This window comes from Meriones unguiculatus, chromosome 6 (assembly GCF_030254825.1).
Source record: "Meriones unguiculatus strain TT.TT164.6M chromosome 6, Bangor_MerUng_6.1, whole genome shotgun sequence".
Lineage (NCBI taxonomy): Eukaryota > Metazoa > Chordata > Mammalia > Rodentia > Muridae > Meriones > Meriones unguiculatus.
In genome coordinates this window covers 105,459,054-105,480,428 of record NC_083354.1, presented here as the reverse complement: position 1 = coordinate 105,480,428, position 21,375 = coordinate 105,459,054, and the positions used below count along the sequence as shown (strand labels likewise).

General features: G+C 36.6%; 1 long non-coding RNA gene across 1 annotated transcript in view; it reads right to left on the bottom strand.

Annotated features, from left to right (window-relative positions):
* Window positions 1–21,375, bottom strand: part of LOC132654747 (uncharacterized) — a 67,983-nt gene that overhangs the window by 23,049 nt on the left and 23,559 nt on the right. Inside the window, exons 2-3 of the long non-coding RNA XR_009592459.1 lie at window positions 17,605–17,735; window positions 8,959–9,015 (exon numbers count right to left, since the gene is read on the bottom strand). This is a non-coding gene — a long non-coding RNA (uncharacterized LOC132654747). The remainder of the gene's footprint in view (window positions 1–8,958; window positions 9,016–17,604; window positions 17,736–21,375) is intronic.

Genomic DNA, 21,375 nt, shown 5'->3' with positions numbered 1-21,375 from the left:
ACATGCATAGACTGGACCTACGCTCCTGACACACATGTAACTGATACACAGCTTGGTGTTCATGTGGGTCCCCTAAATAGTGGAGTGGGGCCTGTCTCTGACATGGACTCTGTTGACTGCTTTTCTATGACTTTTCCCTAGATGGGCTGGATTATCTGGCCTCAGTGGAAGAGGATGCACTTAGTCTTGATGCGATTTGATGTGCTAGGGTGGGTTGGTACAGGGCGGGGAAGGGGAAGGTGGGAGGTGTGGTGGAGTTTCCCCGTTTCTGAGAAGAAGAGGAGAGGGTAAAAGGTAAAGATCATGGGAGGGTGGGGCAGGGAGGAGAGCAGGGAGGGGGCTGCAATCCGGATATAAAGTGAATATGTAATAAACTTAATAAAAGGAAAGGAAACAGCTAATATTCATGCCCTCCTGCAATACCCTTTTCTTGAGTGTGGGTGAACCTGCACTTAAGCAGTTAAATACACAGAGTTGATGGGATGAACATGATTGTGTGCACTTGCTTACATGTCCATTTCCCTTGCTGCCTTTTGTGGAGAAAGCAGTGAAACTCCAAGCGTCATACAGCAGAGAACTTGGGTGGTCTCCAGCATTAGCCTTCAGCATTCTCCTTCAGACAGCCAGCAAGAAGATGAGGCCTTGTTTCTGAGCAACACAGGAGCTGAGTCACAGCGATGACCTAAGTGAATTCCCATGTGGTTCCTGTCCAGGCTGAGCTTCCAGAAGAAGCCAGCCGTGCTATTCTTACTGCTGACTTTCAAAGAATCTTAATGTTTGATGTTGTTAGCCACTGCATGCACAATAATTTTTTTCTTATGTGATAAAAACTAATACATGTCCTCAGACTCAATTTGCCAAGAATCTAGCACTGAATATAATTATTGTCAAGCCAAGTAATATTTGGATATCTAAAATGCAATAACTTTCTGTAATACACAGACCTAAAATGAAAAAAAATTTGAGACAGGGTTTGTCTGTCATAGAATTCACTTTGTAGACAAGTCTGGCCTTCAACCCTGCTTTCCAAGTACTAGGTTTAAAGACGTGACCAGCTGGAAAAACTCTTGAACTTAGCAGTGACAAAGTAAAAAATAATTATGTAACAGCAGTAAGGAAAAAGTAAAAGTTTATCATAGTATTCATATAATTACTATGGCTTATATAAAACCAGCACCCAAAAGTTAACAAAGCAGTTTTTCTGTATATGTGATGCTCATAATATATCTCTTTTGAAGTAAGTGCTATGGAGAATCCATCATTTTCCTTCTTTTTTATAATTTTTTTTAATTTTTATTAATTATGGTTTATTCACTTTGTATCCCACCTGTAGCTCACTCCCTCCATCTTCCCCTCCCAATCTCACCCTCCGCCCTCCCATGCCCCTCCCCCAGTCCACTGATAGGGGAAGTCCTTCTCCCCTTCCCTCTGATCCTAGACAATCAGCAGTGGCTGCATTGTCTTCCTCTGTGGACTGGTAAGGCTTCCCCTCCCTCAGGAGGAGGTGATCAAAGAGCAGGCCATCATTTTCATTCTTAAGCTGATTCAAAGTTCTGTTTTTTACTACATTCTTCATTTTAAAGACCAGTGGGCTTTTACTTTATATCCATGTATTATTAAGCCATTCTAAGGATTTAGTCAAAGATTTTCAAAAGGAATTAAGTATAAAAATATATATATGAATGAGAATACTCAATGAAACTGCTAACTTATGCTTAAAACATGGCTATACACAAAATGAAATAAAATGGAACTATTACTATAATCACTATTTTTACATTGACAAAAGCATCACCTTAAACATTTTCTACTCTATGCTAAAAAGTTACCAAATTGATTGATTTATAGACATATATTTCTTAGATGCTCTTACATTAATAAAATATGAAATCAGAGGTGGAAGGTGACTCCATGGGTAAAAGCATCAGCTGAGCAATTCTGATTATGTGAGTTGGAATGCATACACAAAGAAGCCATTATCAGTAGCCATTATTAGCAAAGAAGCCATTATCAGTATCTGGGAGGCAGAGCCAGGAGGATTTCCAGAAGCTAGAGGGCCAGCTAGACTGGCTAGCACAGTAACAAAGAGACCCTTATCCTATAGTAAGTAGAAAGGCAAAGACCAATACTGAATATTGTTTCTGACTTCCACACCTGTGCCCTGGCACATGCCCCTGCCTTCATACATAAGCAAAATAATTCATTCACATCACACACACATACACAATCATTCAATTACTTTATCTTATAGATGAAGATGTTGAAATAGAGTGAGGACCAATTCAAGGACAAGAACGTAGGCAGTGGAAGAAAAGAACTAGAAATACATTTTCCTGCATACAGATTATAAATATAGGTCTCTCCTGCCTTGAGAATTCATGGAAACCAGGGTTGCCAATTCACTCTCTCTATCCAATCTCAGACTCTTAGGACACAGACAAGAAGAACTTCAGTTTCTACATAAAGTGCTACATTTTCTGAGAGATGGCAAAGGACCACCAATGGTTAAGAAAAAGAAAACAAGAAAAACAATTTTTTTTTCAGGAGAAACAAAAGAAACAAGAAATCCAAGTTTGACAAGGAAATTTTTTGAAGTTATTTTTTTAAGCAATCGGGTATTAATTCATTAACAAATAAATAGTGTGTCTCAAAAAATGAGTTTGAGATTTAAAGCATTGTTTTCATGCCTTTATGAGCATTAGGGAATTCCTAGTCACTGTTCCAAGCACAATTAACAAAACTCAAAATATAATAAATATTGGATGTTGAAACAAAATAAAAAGCAAAAATTACTGTAGGTCACTGATAACAAATGAAAGTCTAGAATTTATTTTTGTTTTTTTTTTTTATAAAGGAGGTTACATACTGCATACTCCCTCAATGTTCTATGTACCGTATTATAGTCAAAGAGTGAGCAAAGTCATTAATTTCAAAAGTTCAGACACATATAGTCTGAATAAATATAATTTATTCATATGGAAACTAAATGTCTGCACATTTTTATGTTATTCAATGAAAAAGATCTATTCTATCTGTTATATATACATTTAGAAGTAAATGAGTAAGAGACAACAGAAAGTGTAACACGAGTCTCTGTTTTCTTGCTGAAATTTTTAGAGTCCAAAAGCATTTAGGAAAACTGAAAAATCTCATCTAACTATCACATAAAACACTACAGAATGACCCCATGAAATAATGTGTTTTATAAATACACAGTGGAACAATGGATGATAATAGAAGTTTGTTTGTTTGTTTGTTTGTTTTTAATTTGTGAAGCTTTTTGGGTTTTACCAACTTCAGTTGTTTGGAGTGTTTAAGCATTGGGGGCCTCCATGGCTTTGCATGGTTTTCATATTCAGTATGCCTGTGTGCATGTTTATACAGACAATTGCCATGTCTTGTAGGGAGACTATGAACTGTGTACAATTACTGGAGGAAGCTGTAAATGATGTATGAAGTGAGAAACCTTTGCCCACTGGCAGTGCATGGATGGAACAGAGATAATGCTGCACACGTTTCCCTATTACTTGTTATAGTGCTCATCTCATAAAAGGCAGAACAGGTTGCTCTATTCAAAGTTCTGCTTCTTCTTTAAAGATTGGCTTTTGAAAACGACAGTGCCCAAGGTATGCTCAAAGAAGGTCTATGTGGATTAGTTCAGTTGCATATCCAAAAAGAATAAGTGCAGAACATTTATGTAATTCTGCAAGAATGTGCCTTTATACTTTCTTTAAGCAGGGTTAAGTTTCTAGGTTTGCCATCCAAAGTAAGCCTGTTTGTGGTACATTTGTAAGCCTGCTTTGTTGATAAGCAGCATCCAACCATGTTTTAAGAAATCTCCATGCATTGCAGTCTTGACTTAGCACTTTATTGTATGGAAGACATTAGTTCTCACCCATGGTGGATGGATGCAAAAAGTAGAGGCACCAGCATCTTTCTCCTAAACCAGTTTTAAGTTGTGATTATTGTTGAGTCGTCTCACTCCAGTTCACATACCAACCAATTCTCAACTTGTTTATTTGATCAAGCAGCTATGCTAATTGAACGTGTGTGTGTGTGTGTGTGTGTGTTTGTGCATGCCACCTTGTCACAATATATTCTACTGCTAGGGGAAAGAAATGCAAAGATAAAATCATGTTAGAGATGTTCCTTGAATTTCTGTTTTTGCTTGATAGATACCAAAATGTCCTAAAAACTGAGGGAAACATAAAATCTTTTCATGAGGGAAATAACATCATATTGTCAATGTCACATTGTCACACACACACCACAAAAGCAAAATCTCTTGTGAGGGGTGTGGTTGAGGAATCAAGCACTATTAACGGGTATACTCTCTGATACGCATTCTCAAGGTGATGCCCATACTTCATTTGGTTTTATCACCTATGGCTTTACCAGGTTCTCACAGAGAATATCATAAAAATTGTCTCAAAGCTGGATGTGGTGTTAATTGTCAATCTCAGCACTCAGGGAGGCAGAGGCAAGTGGATCACTGTGAGTTTGAGGCCAGCCTGGTCTACAAAGTAAATTCCTACAATAGGCAAGTAAATCAACCATTATTAAAGATACTTGAATGTTTTTTTTTTTTTGTATTAAAAGGATTTATTTGTTTTTCTGTTTTAAGAAAAAAAGAAAACTTAGCCATTGGGCAATCTGGTAATAGAAAATAGTGGAAGAACAAAACACTTTCCCACTCTTTCTATTCTTCTCTGTAGGATAGAATGGGATGGAAGAGCCAGAGGTGCAAATTTTATAGTTTATAGACATAGGATCACTAAACTGAAAGCGAAGAGACTGTCCTGATAAGTCTGGACTGTCACATGGGAGGATCTCTGGCTATGGTTTGAGGAAATGTCATCAGAGGAAGTGAATTCTTTGTCTCCTCCAGTCTCTGCAATTTCCCGGCCATGTGAGCAGTACGCTTCCCTGGGCTGTACAAGAAAACGAAATGTGAGCCCATGAGCAAGCCAACTAATCATGTTTCTCCTTAGTTTCAGCTTTGAGTGTTGCCTGAGTTTCTGCCCTTAATTCTCTAAATGATTGACCTATCAGCTGAAATACACCTTCTCCTCCCTCTGTTGCCTTTGTTGTTTTATCACAACAACGAATAAGAAAGTAGAACGGGGACCTATTCGTAGGAGAGCAGAAGACATAAGACACACTAAAGAGAAAAGAATTGCGGAATGACCTTAGCCTATCAAGTCTCATCAGGACTGGCTGTATTGTCTTCCTCTGTGGCCTGGTAAGACAGCCTCCCCTCCTCAGGGGGAGGTGATCAAAGAACCAACCATTGAGTTCATGTCAGAGACAGCTCCTGTCCCCATTACTAGGGAATGGACTTGAACACTGAGCTGCCACGGGTTACATCTGAGCAGAGGTTCTAGGTTATCTCCATTCATGGGAGAGGAGGTCCTCACCTATTAGTGGACTGAGGGAGAGGCTAGGGAGGAGAGGAGGGAAGGACAGAAGGATTGGGAGGGATGAGGAAGGAGGCTACAGCTGGAATACAAAGTGAATAAATTGTAACAAAATTTAAAAAAAATTTAAATTCTTGAAAGCAAAATCTTCCAGGCATTGCCATAAATGGTATGTAATGAAGATAACCGCACACACACAACCTCCCCTTGAGGGAGGAGCAGGCTTGCTAGGCCACAGAGGAAGACCATGCAGTCAGTCCTGATGAGACCTGATAGGCTAGGGTCAGATGGAAGGAGAGGAGGACCTCCCCTATCAGTGGACTGGGGGAGGGGCATGGAAGGAAAAGAAGGAGCAAAGGTGGGAGTGGGAGGGGTCAAGGGAGGGGGCTACATCTGGGATACAAAATGAATAAAATGTAATTAATAAAATCATAAATAAATAAGTTACATTTCATTTAAAAAAATTGCAGAATGGGAAAAAAAATAAAAGAATCAGAACTAAACACCCATAAGTGAGGGATATTTGGGCATACGACTAATAATTTAAAACAACTATGCTAAGTACTTATTTATTTTTAAGAGTAAGTTTTTTATTTACTCTTTTTTATATGTGCATGAGTGTGTGTGTGTGTGTGTGTGTGTGTGTGTGTGTGTGTGCAGGCATGTGCATGCCCTTACATAGATGTGGGTGCAGGGGCCTGCTAAGGCTACAGGCAGGCAGTGGGTGCCCCTGATGTTAGAATTACAGGTGGTTATGTCTCACCTTACATAGAGACTGGGAACTGAACTCAGATCTTCTGCAAAAGCTGTGTGAGCTCTTAACCACTACGACACAGCTCCAGTCCCGAAAGCATCATATTTAATGGTGGGAGAGTAGAACCCTTCGTGCTAAGATCAAGGACCACATATTATTGGATTCAGCTACTTTATTTATTACAAAAGTAGAATATGAAGTTGAGAGGTAGTGTAAGAGGAAGTCCTGCGTTATTTTGCCTCGGGAGAGTGGGTTGGATATGATCCAGATATGTTTTATGTATGTTTGGATTTTTCAAATAATAAATTAAAATTTTAAGAGCAGTTATAGGGCTATGACCGCAGCTCAATAGCATATTGTTTGACCCGTAAGGCCCTGGATTCAATCATCAGCACACACATGCACAGGCACACACACACACACACACACACACACAACACACACACAAAAATGAATAGTAAACAAAAAAATAATAAGGCAAAAAGAAAAGAGCCACTCTTTAGCATGACTTTCTCAGTAATGATGAAGGTCCCAGCTAATAAAATAAGACAAAATAAAAACACCAGCAGTAATAAGCACTTTAGAACAGCTCCACGATACCAAATAGAGAAACAAAATCAATAGCTTTCTTATATGCCAATAAGGAATAAGTGAGAACTGAATAAAAACATTGTTTTTACATTGGCACAATTCAAAAGAATGAAATATTTGATATTAATTTAACATAGACATTTAGGTAAGAAAAACTAAAAACTTCTATAGAAAAAAATCTAAGAACTAGAAAAATAACTATTCTGCATTGAGGGTCAGAATGCATGCTTAACATGATGCCTGCTTTTCCATCTTGAGCTATAGATTCAACAAAATCTAGGTATTAATATTAATTTTTACTATCTATAAACGAATGAAAGTTTAAGCAGGTTATTTAGCAGCTATTAGATAAATTCCAGCAAGTTACTTCATGGTTCATATGGAGGGCTAAAAGACCTTATAGATCAACACAACATGTAAAAAAAAAAAAATGAAGAGGAAGAATGCAGGAATGAAAATAGACAACTTGACGAATTATGATGCTAAAGATACCAAGACAGGGTATGGACCAAAGACTAGACAGATAAATCTGTGGAAAAAAACCCGAGACCCCTAAAATAAATTTATATAGCTATACTGAATGGATCTTTATCAAAAAAGCAAAGTTACTATACTGAAGCAACATGCCTTTGTCTGAAAGAATAGAAAAACTAGATGTATAAATATAAAAAAAAAGTTCCTCTAAAAACAAGCTTTACCACTTCCAAAAAGCTAACTCAAAATGAACCATATATCTTAATATTTTTAAAAGGCCTTGAATGTAATGATGTTTGTAGATATAGCACAAAAGTATGGCTCATTTAAAAAAATGATAAAAATAGATAAAATAGATTTAATTATAATTAAAAGTATTCATACTCTAAAAAACACTGTCAAGAGAATAACATGATATCGCACAAAGTAGAAGGGTTTTTTTCTGGGGTTGGCTACCCAGAGGCTATTTAAGCTGTGGGCTGGCTTTCCCCAGGGTCCGATGATTGTTCAAGGTTCCTGAATAAACTGCATTGAAAAAAAAAAGCACAAAACTCAGAAAAAAGTAGAAAACATAAGTAAAAATTATGGCAGAGATGAAAATGGACATCTCATTGAAACATACACATGGAAAATTCAGCATATAAACATAAGGTCAATGTAAGATCTCATTGGAGAATGGTAACTGTGAGGAATGAGGTCATGCTCCATACCAAATGAAGCTGAAAATTCAGAATATTGACATGTATGTGTATGAAGAGCCTGGAATTGTCATTTCTTATTGCTGGGGATTAAGATAACCTCCGTGGAAGATAGCTTGCTTGTAGGTTTCTCAGACAGTTAACAGCATTTATTATACTATCCAGCAATCATGCCTCTGGTATTTGTCCAAAGAAGTTGAAAACCTACAACCACACATATCATAAATAGCAGTTTTATACATAATGCTAAAAGTTTTGAAAAACTCATAATGTCTTTCCATAGTTAAGTACATAAACGTATTAGCAGAACCCCAAACAGTGACATATCATTTAATACTCAAAATTGATGTTGCCGAAGCTGTGACAAGTCAGGGAGAAAACTGGAATCTGCACCAGAACTCTCAGAAAAGGTTATAGTCTGGACTGTTTCTTCTTTGTGACATTCTGAAAATTGTGGAAGCACATGGAGAGAGCATTTGTCTCGGTAGGTTAGTAGGAGTTGGGTAAGCTATGCACAGTATTTGTAGAGCAGAGGCACTATAGTAAATAATACTACATTGGTGACCACATCGCTGTGGATTTTTCAAAATCATAGGATGGGCACCAAAAATTAACCCTAAGAGTAACCATTACTTGGAATAGCAATGTTGTGCCAATCCTTTTTCACATACCCCTTTGACAGAGGTTGCTGAGTGAGAAAGTGCGTATTATAAGTGCCTGGTGAGTAGAAGAAATACAAATGATCTCTATATGTTCATTTTAATTCTAGTATGAACCCAATACCGCTCTAAAGTAACAGCTATTTAACCAAAACAGTAGAGGAAAAATACCTGACAAGTTAGTATATAGCTTTTTATTACAGAATTGGGTTCTGGAAATTAGTCAAAGGACACATATAAATCAAAGCTGTGCTTATATTGAAAAATGAGGCAAAATTTATCAGGAGCATTCATGAAAACATACATGACAATATCAGCAGTATGCCCTGAGCCTAGGTCTCATGTATATGAAACAAGCTCCTTACCGCTGAGTCCATGCTTTGGGGCTGCAGTGTCATTCTGGCATTCAGGAACTTGATAGTCTACAAATGCAGAGTTCAAAAGATTAAGATATAGTTCAATAATATATGAACTCTACATTTTGTGCACACAAAGTGTATGAAATTAGATCCTTCTGCAGAATAAATGTTTCTGCGCATCAAATGCTTTTGTTAAAAAGGAGGAGGAGGAGGGAGAAAAAGATACTCTGGTAATTGACTTTTTTACAGTATTCACAATTGTTTCTGGAAATCATACGACAAATATTTTTTTCCAACTATTTTTATCTCTTCTTGGATTTAAAGATATTTTCCTTTACTTGATAGTGCTAAAAGTGAAATATCTGCCTAGTGTCTTCCAGTAATAGACCACACAAGTGAATACATACATTCTCATATGAGCCTCAAAAATTTCAAAGAGCTATGTTGCCATGAATATGGCTTTAAAAGTGTAAGACATGGGTTGCAGAGAGGTCTCATTGGTTAAAAGCATGTATTATTCTTGCAGAGGAGCTGAGTTTGGCTTCTAGCATCCAGATTGGACTGCTTACAACTACATGTAATTCCAACTCTAGGCCGTCTGACATCCTCTCTGGCCTCCCTTTCAAACCCACACACAAACACATACTCACATAGTTTAAAATAAAATCTTGTTTAAAAAACAGAAGATAAATCACTTACATTTGATTAGTTTTCTGTATAGATTTACAACATAAAACATTAGATATTAATTAAAGATCTTCAGCGTAAAAATACTTTTAAATGACCTAATATTTTGTTAATATTTAGAAACTATACATATTCATCAGTGCCTATAGCGTTAAAGAGTTACTGGGTTGTTGTTTTTGTTTTTGTTTTTGTTTTTTTTTCCTTTCTTCAATTGCACTAGAACTATCTTGATATATGATAAGCTTGCCATGAGAATGGTAGCATCTAGCTCCTATCCTTTGTCCAGGTTTGCCTCTTTTGTTACTTTACAGAATCTTTCTCCATCCTGGCATTTTCTTTCCTTGTATGTTTGTGCCGGTCTACCTGTAATCTACCTATTTACTACATCACGCGTGAATTGAAACCCTGGACATTAGCAACTGACTGCTCTATACTTCCTGTGTCATGGTGTTTTCATTTTCACTGTTTCTGAGATTTAAAAAGAAAAAAATAAGAACTAGAAAAAGCCTGAGAATTTCAGCTTCCTAGACAATTAAGATAGCATTTGCAGCTGCATGTAAGTCAGGTTATTATCCCTGCTGTCCACATTAGACCTGTCCAATAGAGCCAGGCCTACATGAACTTTATTTCCAACAAAATCCATTCACATTCACACTGAACCTACAAGAACATATTGAAAAATAGCAAAACTTCTGTGAGACAGAGGATAAAGGTCCCCCTCTAATGCAGAGCAGAGCTTGTGGGTTAGGGCATCAGTAATTCACTTGATATGATCATACAGACTCTTCTTTTGGTAGCTATTGTTAAGAAATTACTGTAAGAATCACAATGCACTGTGTGCATCCCCCACATTCTCTTTATGTATATGGAAGCATGTTGAAATCTGCATAGGATTTAAGTAAGTTACTGATGTTTCTATATACATCTCCAAATAGGACACCTTCCCTATGAGAAGATATGAACAAAAACATCAGTTAATTCAATCATTTTGAAACATTCAAATTCACCCAAGAGAATAAAGCAGGAAGAAGGAAGTCAAAAATGCAGCACAATTTTTTTTTTTTATCAAAAAAATCTATCGACAATAAATGTCTCAGAGAAAACTCTGAAGGTTTTCTATGGTAAATCAGAGGGACAGAAAATATCTGTGCAGCCCTTTGGTTGATTATAAACCTGTTTCTCTTCTAAATTACTACTTTCCAACCCGCGTTTTTCTTATAGCTATCCTGCCAGCTAATCATCTTCCTGCATCTCTTGGGAAATATTTATTCATTTCTTGTCTAAACTCAACACCAAAATCAGTTTGCATGAGGAGAGCCAGTCTCACTAAAGATAAAAATAAAATGTATTCCTCCCCTCATTTTACAACACCACATATTTTTAGGTGAATAAATTTTAACTTTTATTAAACTGGTATGTAATGTCTTAAATACAATGCAAGAATATTTGCTTTTGTTAAATTCATAATAAAAATTCAATTTTTGTGAACATGATCCCTTTGACAGAACATAATCAGGAATTCCCTGGCATATTACTTTTGATCCACATTTGCTAAATTTTCATACTTAAAAATGATCCAAATGTGGTCATTGGTTACTTAATTTAAGCAATTTTGTTACAAGCTTGAATTTAATCATTTCTATTAAAAAATGTTAACCTGGTTTGAAAAAATGAACACACCTACCATAAGGACATCAGGAGTAATTTTCTATGATTCATAAACAATTATATCATACCAAAATACACTAAAAACACAAAATAGTTTTTTCTTGAGCTGTTTGGTTGTTGAAGAGAGGGACTTATTTTCATCCTATGAGTTGACAGATAACCAAGTAAGTTACACTTTGAGTAAGTGTAGCCACATAGGATTGTGAATCAACTGTGTCTGTGGAAAAGTAGGTAGTAATTTCTTTGGTTATATGCAAAGCATTTTGGCCATTAAATGATGCATAATAAATTTGACAAATAAATATGTCTGATTGCTACTAAAAGCCACATAGAAAACCTTTGCAACCACTTATCAGTCTATACACAATGCCCTGTCTTAAGGCAACTGGAACACAATACATTCAGGCATTCAGGCATCTTCATTCAAGTCAAGGTAGTTACTTAATTCTTCATAGATCTGTCCAAAAATTTCTCATTATTCTTTATATTGTCTTGCATTTTTTAATGTATAAAATGTGCTTTTCCATAGCTAATGAGATGGCTCATCTGGCTAACGTATGAGTTTGGAGATAAAGATACATGATTTTTACCTGTACCCTCCTCATTCACATACATACAGTGTATACTTGCACACACTCACATGAACACGTATATGTGCATACAACATTCATACTTTAATAAATAGTTGAATGTAGCATGTTCTCTCCCCTCCTCTCATTCTCAGATGAAGTCTAAGTAAGGAAGGCAGGATATCATGTACTCATCATTGTACCCTTCACAGTGCTCTTGTGTGACACTAGAGTTTGTATAAATTTTTGGAATCAGTGTGACTTAACTAGTCATTGCACAAAATAAAAAGCCAGAAAACAAGTGATCTGAATGAATTTTAAGCACTCATTCTCATAAAGGATGCAATACAACATGATGAACTAAATTGTTCATTTCTCTCATTTAAAAGCATCTTTTCCTTATTCAGCCATCCCAAAAAGTTGAGCTTCTTCATCTCATGCAACAACATGGATTTGAAAGATGAACTAAAGTCCTGTAAAGATGAATTGAGTTTCCAAATTCCAATAAAAACTTTTCTGTACAGTTGAAGTAAATGCATATACATATTGTGGTGTTTTGAATAAGAATGGCCCCCATAGGCTCATCTATTTGAACGCTTAGTCACCAGGGAGTGCACTATTTAAAAGGATTAGAAGGATTAAGAAGTGTGGCCTTGTTGGAGGAAGTGTATCACCTGGCATGGGCTTGGAGGTTTCAAAAGCCCATACCAAATCCAGAATCTCTGTCTCTGTCTCTGTGTCTCTCTGCCTATGGATCAGAATGTGGAAATCTTAGCTACTTTTCCAGCAATCTGCTTGTTGCCATGTCCCCTGCCATGATGATAATGGACTAACCACTGAAACTATAAGCAAGCCATAGTTAAATACTTTCTTTTTATAAGAATTGTCTTGGTCAAGCATCTCTTCACATCAATACGACAGTGACTAAGACAGATACATATGTATTTAGAGATAATAGTCTCTTAGAGAGAAAATAATCATAACATTCTATTTTTCAGTTATTTGATATCTATTTGATTCTTCACAATTTATTCATTATATATCCCAATTGAAGCCCCCTCCCTCAACTCTCTCAGTCCCACCCTTTCTCCCTCTTCCCCTCATCCCCTTTCCCTAGTCCACCGAAAGGGGAAGTTCTATTGCCATCTACGAATAGCTTGTTTAGTCTCATCTGAACTCCTTGGATACTCTTCCCCCTGGCCTGGTAAGGCTGAATCATCAGGCATGAGTGATCAGAGAGCAGTCAACTGAGTTCATGATAGAGGCAGCCCCTGATCCTCTCTCCCTCAGAGATTCACATGGAGACAGAGGTGTCAATCAGCCACATGTTTTCAGTTATTTCAAAGTTTCAAATTTAGATCACATTTTACTTAATAAGTTATTAGTGTAGTACAGTATATTCATCTGGAAGTTCACAGATTATTTTACTATTATTCTGGTAATGAAAATATTCTGCTCCTTTAAGAATGTTCTATTCTAACTTAAATCAATCCCACTGAAATCAGGGACAAGGCGAGGCTGCCCATTCTCTCCATATCTATTCAACATAGTACTTGAAGTCCTTGCTAGAGCAGTAAGACAACTAAAGGAGATCAAGGGGATACAAATCGGAAAGGAAGAGGTCAAAGTGTCACTATTCACAGATGATATGATAGTATACATGAGTGACCCCAAAAGTACAACCAGAGAACTCCTTCAGCTGATAAACACCTTCAGCAAAATGGCTGGATACAAAATTAACTCAAAAAATCAGAAGTTCTCCTGTATATCAAAGACAAAAGAGCCAAGAAATAAATCAGGGAAAGAACATCTTTCACAATAACCACTAATATCATAAAGTACCTTGGGGTGACTCTAACCAAGCAAGTGAAAAACCTATTTGAAAAACAAAAAACAAAAAAAAAAAAAACTTCAAGTCTTTGAAGAAAGAAATTGAAGAATATATCAGAAGATTGAAAGATCTCCTGTGCTCATGGATCAGTGTGATTAACATAGTAAAAATGGCCATCCTGCCAAAAGCAATCTACAGATTCAGTGCAATTCCCATCAAAATACCAATACAATTCTTTACAGACCTTGAAAGAAAAATTATCAACTTCATATAGAGAAACAAAAAAACCCCAGAATTTCTAAAAAAAAAAAAAAACCGGCATGATACTGGCATAGAAGCAGGAAGGTGGATCAATGGAACCAAACAGAAGACCGAAAAATAAACCCACACACCTATGAATACTTGATTTTCGACAAAGAAGCCAAAACCATTCAATGGAAAACAAACAAACAATCAAACAAATAGCATCTTCAACAAGTGGTGCTGGTCCAACTCGATGGCTACATGCAGAAAAAAAATCGGTTAGAAAAAAAAGTATGCATTGGCACAGGAGACAACTTCCTGAACAGAACACCACAGCACAGGCTCTTAGAGCAACAATCCATAAATGGGACCTCATGAAACTGAAAAGTCTCTGTAAAGCAAAAGACATTGTCATCCGAACAAAACGACAGCCTACAGACTGGGAAAGGATCTTCACCATTCCAATATCTGACAGAGGGCTGATATCCAGAATATATAAAGAACTAAAAAAAACTAAAAAGCAATAAATCAAGCAATACAATTTAAAAATGGGGTATGGAGCTAAACAGAGAATTCTCTGTAGAGGAATATAGAATGGCAGAGAAAAACCTAAAGAGATGCTCAATGTCTTTAGCCACCACAGAGATGCAAATCAAAAAGACCCTGAGATTTCACCTGACACCCATCAGAATGGCAAACGTTAAAACTCAAGTGACAGCACATGCTGGAGAGGTTGTGGAGAATTGGGAACCCTCCTCCATTGCTGGTGGGAATGTAAACTGGTACAACAGCTTTGGAAATCAATCTGGTGCTTTCTCAGACAATTAGGAATAGTACTTCTGCAAGATCCAGCTATACCAATCCTAGGTATATATCCAAAAGAAGGTGAAGTACACAACAAGGACATTTGCTCAACCATGTTTGTAGCAGCTTTATTTGTAATAGCCAGAACTTGGAAACAACCCAGATTTCCATCAATGGAGGAATGGATACAGAAATTGTGATACTTTTACACAATGGAATAATACTCAGCAATTAAAAACAAGGAAATCATGAAATTTGCAGGCAAATGGTGGGATCTAGAAAAGATCATCCTGAGGGATGTATCCCAGAAGCAGAGAGACATACACGGGTATATACTCACTTATATAGACCTGTAAGATAGGATAAACATACTAAAATATGTGCAAAAAAGATAAACAAGAAAGAGGACCTGGGGTAAGGTGATCAATCGTCACTTAGAAAGACAAATGGGATGGACATTGGAAGTAGGAGAAAACCAATAACAGGACAGGAGCCTACCACAGAGGGCGTCTGAAAGACTCTACTTAGCAGTGTATCAAAGCAGATGCTGAGACTCATAACCAAACCTTTGGCAGAGTGCAGCGAATCATACAATAAAAGAAGGAGTTAATATGACCTGGAGAGGGCAGGAACTCCACAAGGACAAAATATATCAGGGCATGGGGGTCCTCTAAGAGACTGATTCTCCAACCAAGGACCATGCATGGATATAACCTAGAACCCCTGCTTGAATGTAGCCCATGGTAGATCAGTAACGAAGTGGGTTCTCTAGTAAGGGGAACAGGGGCTATTTCTGATATGAACTCAACGACTGGGCTCCTTTACCTCTCCCCCGCCCCGAGGGAGGAACCGTCTTGGTCAGCCACAGAAGAGGACAATGCAGCCAGTCCTGAGGATACCTGATAAGCTAGGATCAGATGGAAGGGGAGGAGAACCTCTTCTAGCAGTGGACTTGGAAAGTGCAGGGAGGAAATGAGGGAAGGAGGATGGGATTGGGAGGGAATGAGAGAGGGGGCTATGGCTGGGATACAAAATAAATAACTTGTGATTTATATAACAAATAAAAATTAATAAATAAAAAGAATGTTCTATTCTAATTATTTCCTAATCACCTTTTAATTAGTCTACTATTTTTAAACTTTAACAAATTAAGTTTCTCTCTAGTTACTCTATTCATTTTCATCTTTCTTTTTACTATCCAACTCTTAGTCTATAAGTTACTGTCATCTCCATATAATGATTTAGAAATGCTGAGAGGTAGAACATTTTTGTTCAATAAATACATCATAAAGATTCTACTATGTCATGTCTTAAGATCAATTGAGCTGTCCTGTTTCAATAAAAATTGTTTCTATTCTAGGCAAATAAAAATGTGTCACATTAAATTACAAAAAAAAAAAAAAAAAAAAAAAAAAAAAGATCAGTTTCTATTCTCTGCTGTCACTACTCTCTAAGGATAAGCTGTAAGTCTTGGCCAATCTACTCTACTTCCCTGTCCTATATTTGGATTTGTTGTGGTTCTGGCATATAAGTTTGCAACTTCAAATTTTGTGAGAATCCTTCTTCTTCTTCTTCTTCTTCTTCTTCTTCTTCTTCTTCTTCTTCTTCTTCTTCTTTTTCTTCTTTTTGGCAAGCCAGTAGCACCTTAAATATATTGGTCTTTTTTACTAGCTTAACTGGGTCAACTGCTCAATTGCTCAACTCCTCATCAGTCTTGATAAACATTGCCTAAATCAAATTAACCAACTGAATTTGTAATATATTTGTTGGTAAACCAAATTTGCTGTTATGTACCTGAATTTATGCACTTTTACCTATCTGTGATTTTGTTTAATCTCATTAATAAGTTGATTATATAATCCACATTTAATGCAGAAAAGAATAATACTCTTAAGTTCATAAACTTACTAAGACACTCAACTAATATGTAGTACAGTCATCCATTAAATCACATTCTCTTGCTGAAATGCTAGTCTTTCTTTAGTGATGGTTATAATGACATCCTCTAGCTACTGAGCTCCTACAGCTAATTGTTATGTACTGGATCCAGATTAATAGGAATAACAACAGATGAACACTTCTTATGTCCAGAAGATCTGACTCTCTCTCTCTCTCTCTCTCTCTCTCTCTCTCTCTCTCTCTCTCTGGTTTTTGAGACAGATTTTTTTTTCTGTGTATATCCCTGGTTGTCCTAGAGCTCACTCAGTAGACCAAGCTTGCCTTTAACTCACAGAGATCCATCTCTGCAACCGTGGTGCTGGGGTTAAACGTGTGGTCTGTGCCACCACCACTTGGCAACACTTGACTCATACACTGTAGTGAGGATTAATGTTTCATTTTTTTTATGTATTCTTTCAGTATTGATTTAAACTGCCTTCAGAACTACCCAGTTTCTCTCAGAGTTAAGAGTCATTGGGGCTTCCTCTGCCATGAACTCAGTGCAGGCTCTCTGATCACTGGGAGCTGCAGCTTTGCCAGTCCACAGAGGAAGACAATACATCTAGTCCTGATGGAACCTGATAGGCTAGCGTCAGATAGAAGGGGAAGAGGATCTTCTTATCAGTTGAATAGGGCAGGGGATAGGGAGAGAAGAAGGAGGAAGGGTGGGATTTAGAGCAGATAAGGGAGGGGGGCACAGCCAGGATACAAATTGAATAAATTGTAATAAATGATAACAATATATTTTAAAAAGCAATATTTTGTAATTATCTTTGACAAACATGTTAAGTAAAAATTCTTGATACATAAATGAACAAAGGGACAGACAGAAATAAGAGAAATTATGATGAGAACATGAGATGAGGTGAGAACCTTAAGCAGAATTGTAGAGAGCAAGGAATAGACACTCACCCTGTTTTCAGATGTTGGCCGTGGAAAAAATGCCTCTTTACTCAGTGCTCAGTAAGCCAGCCAGGTGGGAGTACCAGCTGGTGAAATTTAGTGAGAAATGTTGATTTTGTCAGTAGAGACATGGACATCATCTAGACAAGCAAAACATCAAAGAAAAACTGAAAATCTAGGGTGATACAGAGTACATGACAAGTAGTAATAATTAAGTTTGGATTCTGAACATGGCTGGGTGCACACCTTTAATCCCAGCACTTGGTAGGGAGTGGGGCAGGTTACAGAAGCAGGGAGATCTCTGAGTTTGAGGCCAGCAGTCTACAAAACCCTGTTCCAGGACAGGTTTTTGTGTACACAGACAGGTTTTAGGTCTGCACAGAGAAAACCTATCTCAAATAAATAGATGATAGATAGATGATAATTAGATAGATAGATAGATAGATAGATAGATAGATAGATAGATAAAAATCCAGAATGTGTGCACTACAGATTTATTATTCTAGAAAATAATTTAAATAATGTATGTAAAAATGCAACCCAGTACTTGATGAAAAGAATATATGTATTAAAAAAAATATGAAAGACAGAGGGAACGGTGCTTTTAAAAGTTCCTATTTGGACTTCAAGATACAACATGCAATGAAGATTTAGAGCAGTAGATGGGCGAGATCATAAGGGGATTATAAGGAATACTGGGAATCAAGCCATGAATCAATCTCAGGACTCTAATGCAAGATCATTGCCTCAAACACTTGGACCCCCACAAATAGTCACAATAAAAAGTTGTCTACCAACAACCCTTCCACTGACCTCTCTTCATAAACACTGATTCTTTCTGACTATTTAAATCCTTAAACTTCCGATGTATACAAGATTTACTGTCCCACCCCCACAACTGATATGAGACCCAGAATTAATCTTTTTTTTTTTTTTCTGCTCAACTTTCTTATTCTCAAAATTGGAATTTCAGGATGTTAGAATTCAGATTCCCAGTAGTAGTACATTTAAGTCATCATTTTCCAGGAGGCAATGCTTATTGTATTTAGTGTCTTCTGAAAAGGTTTGTCCTCTAAAAAGCAACCTTAAATTGGTTACATTTGTTAATGTAACGGTTACTTTTGTGATGGTGTCAGCATCACAGGGAAGCTGGGTGTGCTTTTGAGGTTCTGTTGCCTTTTATGGCAATATAGAAAGAGTAGCATGCTCGGGTCTATTATTCCCATCATATTTCCATGGGATTATCAGCCTGTCTTAATGGAATAAGTCACAAGACTCAATAGGGTTCAAATAATTACTAAATTGTCTATAAACATTTCAACTATTCAATTTTTAAATTTACATATTTAACTAATTATCAATTTTAAACTGGGTGTGGTGGCTCATGACTGTAATTCCAATATTTGGTAGGTAAAGGAAGAGAAAAGGAAGCTCAATGTCAGCCTTTGATACATAACCCTTGAGGCCTGCTTTGACTATGTGAGACCTGGTCTCAAATAATTCACAAAATATTCTTAATTTTGAATACCATTAAAAAGCTATAATTTCATTCCCAGAGAAAACTTGTAACTACTATTTTGTTGACGGATAGAGTATTAAACTGAATACTTACGTTTGTACCCACAGATTAGTGAATAATACAAATCTCATCTCTCGTCAGAGAAGCTTCTGTGTACTGTGGACAGATGTTACTATAGAGACCCACAATTGGTCAAAGTTCAGAGAATTTGTGATTGTGGTTTTCTCAGCCCTAGATGGGACATCTGTACCATACCTCCTCCTGAGGTTCAATGAAAGAGGGGCTAGAAAGTTTAAGGACCAAAGTAAGTATTGTTGCAATATAGTGTCTTCTAGACATGACAGGCCCATTGCACTCATGATCTAACAGCAGTTGGGGCTTTCTACACAAGACCTGAACAATGTTTTGCCAGTACAATATGGGCAGAAATAAATAATTTTATATTTGTCAAACTCTGAAGGGCATTTTTTTATTTCAAAGAAAATATTAAAAGATTCACCCATTTAAAATTGTTGAATGTGAATGGAAAGTAAAATTAAAGCAGTCAAGAGAAGCTATGTACAGAATGAGTTAAGATTTTATACAATATTTTCTCGTAAGGAAAAAGATAGCTAAGGACTACTGACAAGGAACAGTATTAAAAAAAAAAAAACAATTCACTTCTTATAACTTAAACTATAAAATTTGGTATAAATTTAACAATAATAATGTTAAGAATTAAGGAAGAATTAAGGAAGTTTAAGGATTTAAATAGTCAGAAAGAATCAGTGTTTATGAAGAGAGGTTTAAGAATCTCTTTATTGCTATTGGACAATCGTAAGCAGCTAAGGTAAAATTAGACAGGAAATATTAATTCTCTACTTTTAGAATTCATTCCATTCCTGAATGACTTTGGTAGATGATTTAAGCATTTTTCATTGTTTTTTATTTATTTATTTAAATATTTATTTTGTCAATCATATCCAAATGTCCCTGAGGATGAGCATTCTGTGTCCTGAGTATCTAAACTTTCCTGCCAAAATCAGTCTGAATATCTTAGCTTATTTTGGCTGCTCAAAGTCCATGAAGGCATCTATCATTTGCTTGTAACTGTCATTTTAAAGGGCACCTTCTGGTCACACACGAGGGCACAAGTCACCCAAAGCAAAGACCGGGAAAGGATAGGCTATGTGTGACTCCTGTCAGTATTGAAGGAAAAGACTTCTGTTTTCTTTCTTATGAAATTAAATACAGAACTTCCCAGCAGAGCGAAAGGAAGTAGAGCACTTAAAAATGAAGTCATGCACAAGGCAGAGGCATTATTTCTGCCTTATAGATTGTATCATTTATAAACCAGTTCACACTTTCTGCAATTCTGTTGTACAAGTCTTCTTTGTGCAGGCATGTAATTGTTCTATAAGGAAAACAGTCTCTTCACTTAAACGGGGGAAGACACTAGCTTGTTTACTACAAACAGCCAATAGTATCTGTGGAAACAAAACCATTTTTTGTTTCAATCCCACAATTAATAAATACACACAGACATATCTCTACGTGAAAAAGGACGAAGCTGAGATTAAATAGGCTGGAAAAGAGCATGCCGATCTTAGTAGTCCCTGACATGAATAACTGTCCTTATCCTCAGCTTTATAGGATTACCTTTCTCTATATTGCTCTTACATTATACTTGGCCACATTAAACATTTGATAAGACTGTAAGTTTCATAAAGATTGTGCCTCTTCCTGATTGTGACCTCAACACAGTAAAAATTCTAAGGCTCATGGTGAAAATAAAACTAAATTACATTTTGCATGTTGCTTGTGGGGTGTTTTTATTAAAATCAGGAATCTAGAAATGTAATGTTTACAAATTCAATAGCTTGTGAAGTCATGACAATTTGTTTTGTATAAGAATTCCCTTTTTATGCCTGAGTTTCATTCAGAGTAGCACTCACTAATCTAGTTAATTCAAGCAGCCTGAGCATAAACACACACTTTAAGACAAAATTATCTAGAACCCAACAGTGGTGGGTCACAGACAATCAATTCCTCAGAAGGTGTCAGGCCCTGAGCACTTTCATGGAATAGTCAAAATCCATCACCTAACGATTTTCTTCCTGTTCTTAGAATATTCATTTTACACAAAAGGAAAGCCAAACCAGAAGACTCCAACTATTGCCCAGGTCACCCTAAACACATGAAACTGTAGTTAGATCTCATCCTCTCCTCAGGTTCCACAGTCCCTTCTCTTTTATTCTTCCCTGTGTTTTCTGTTTAATAGC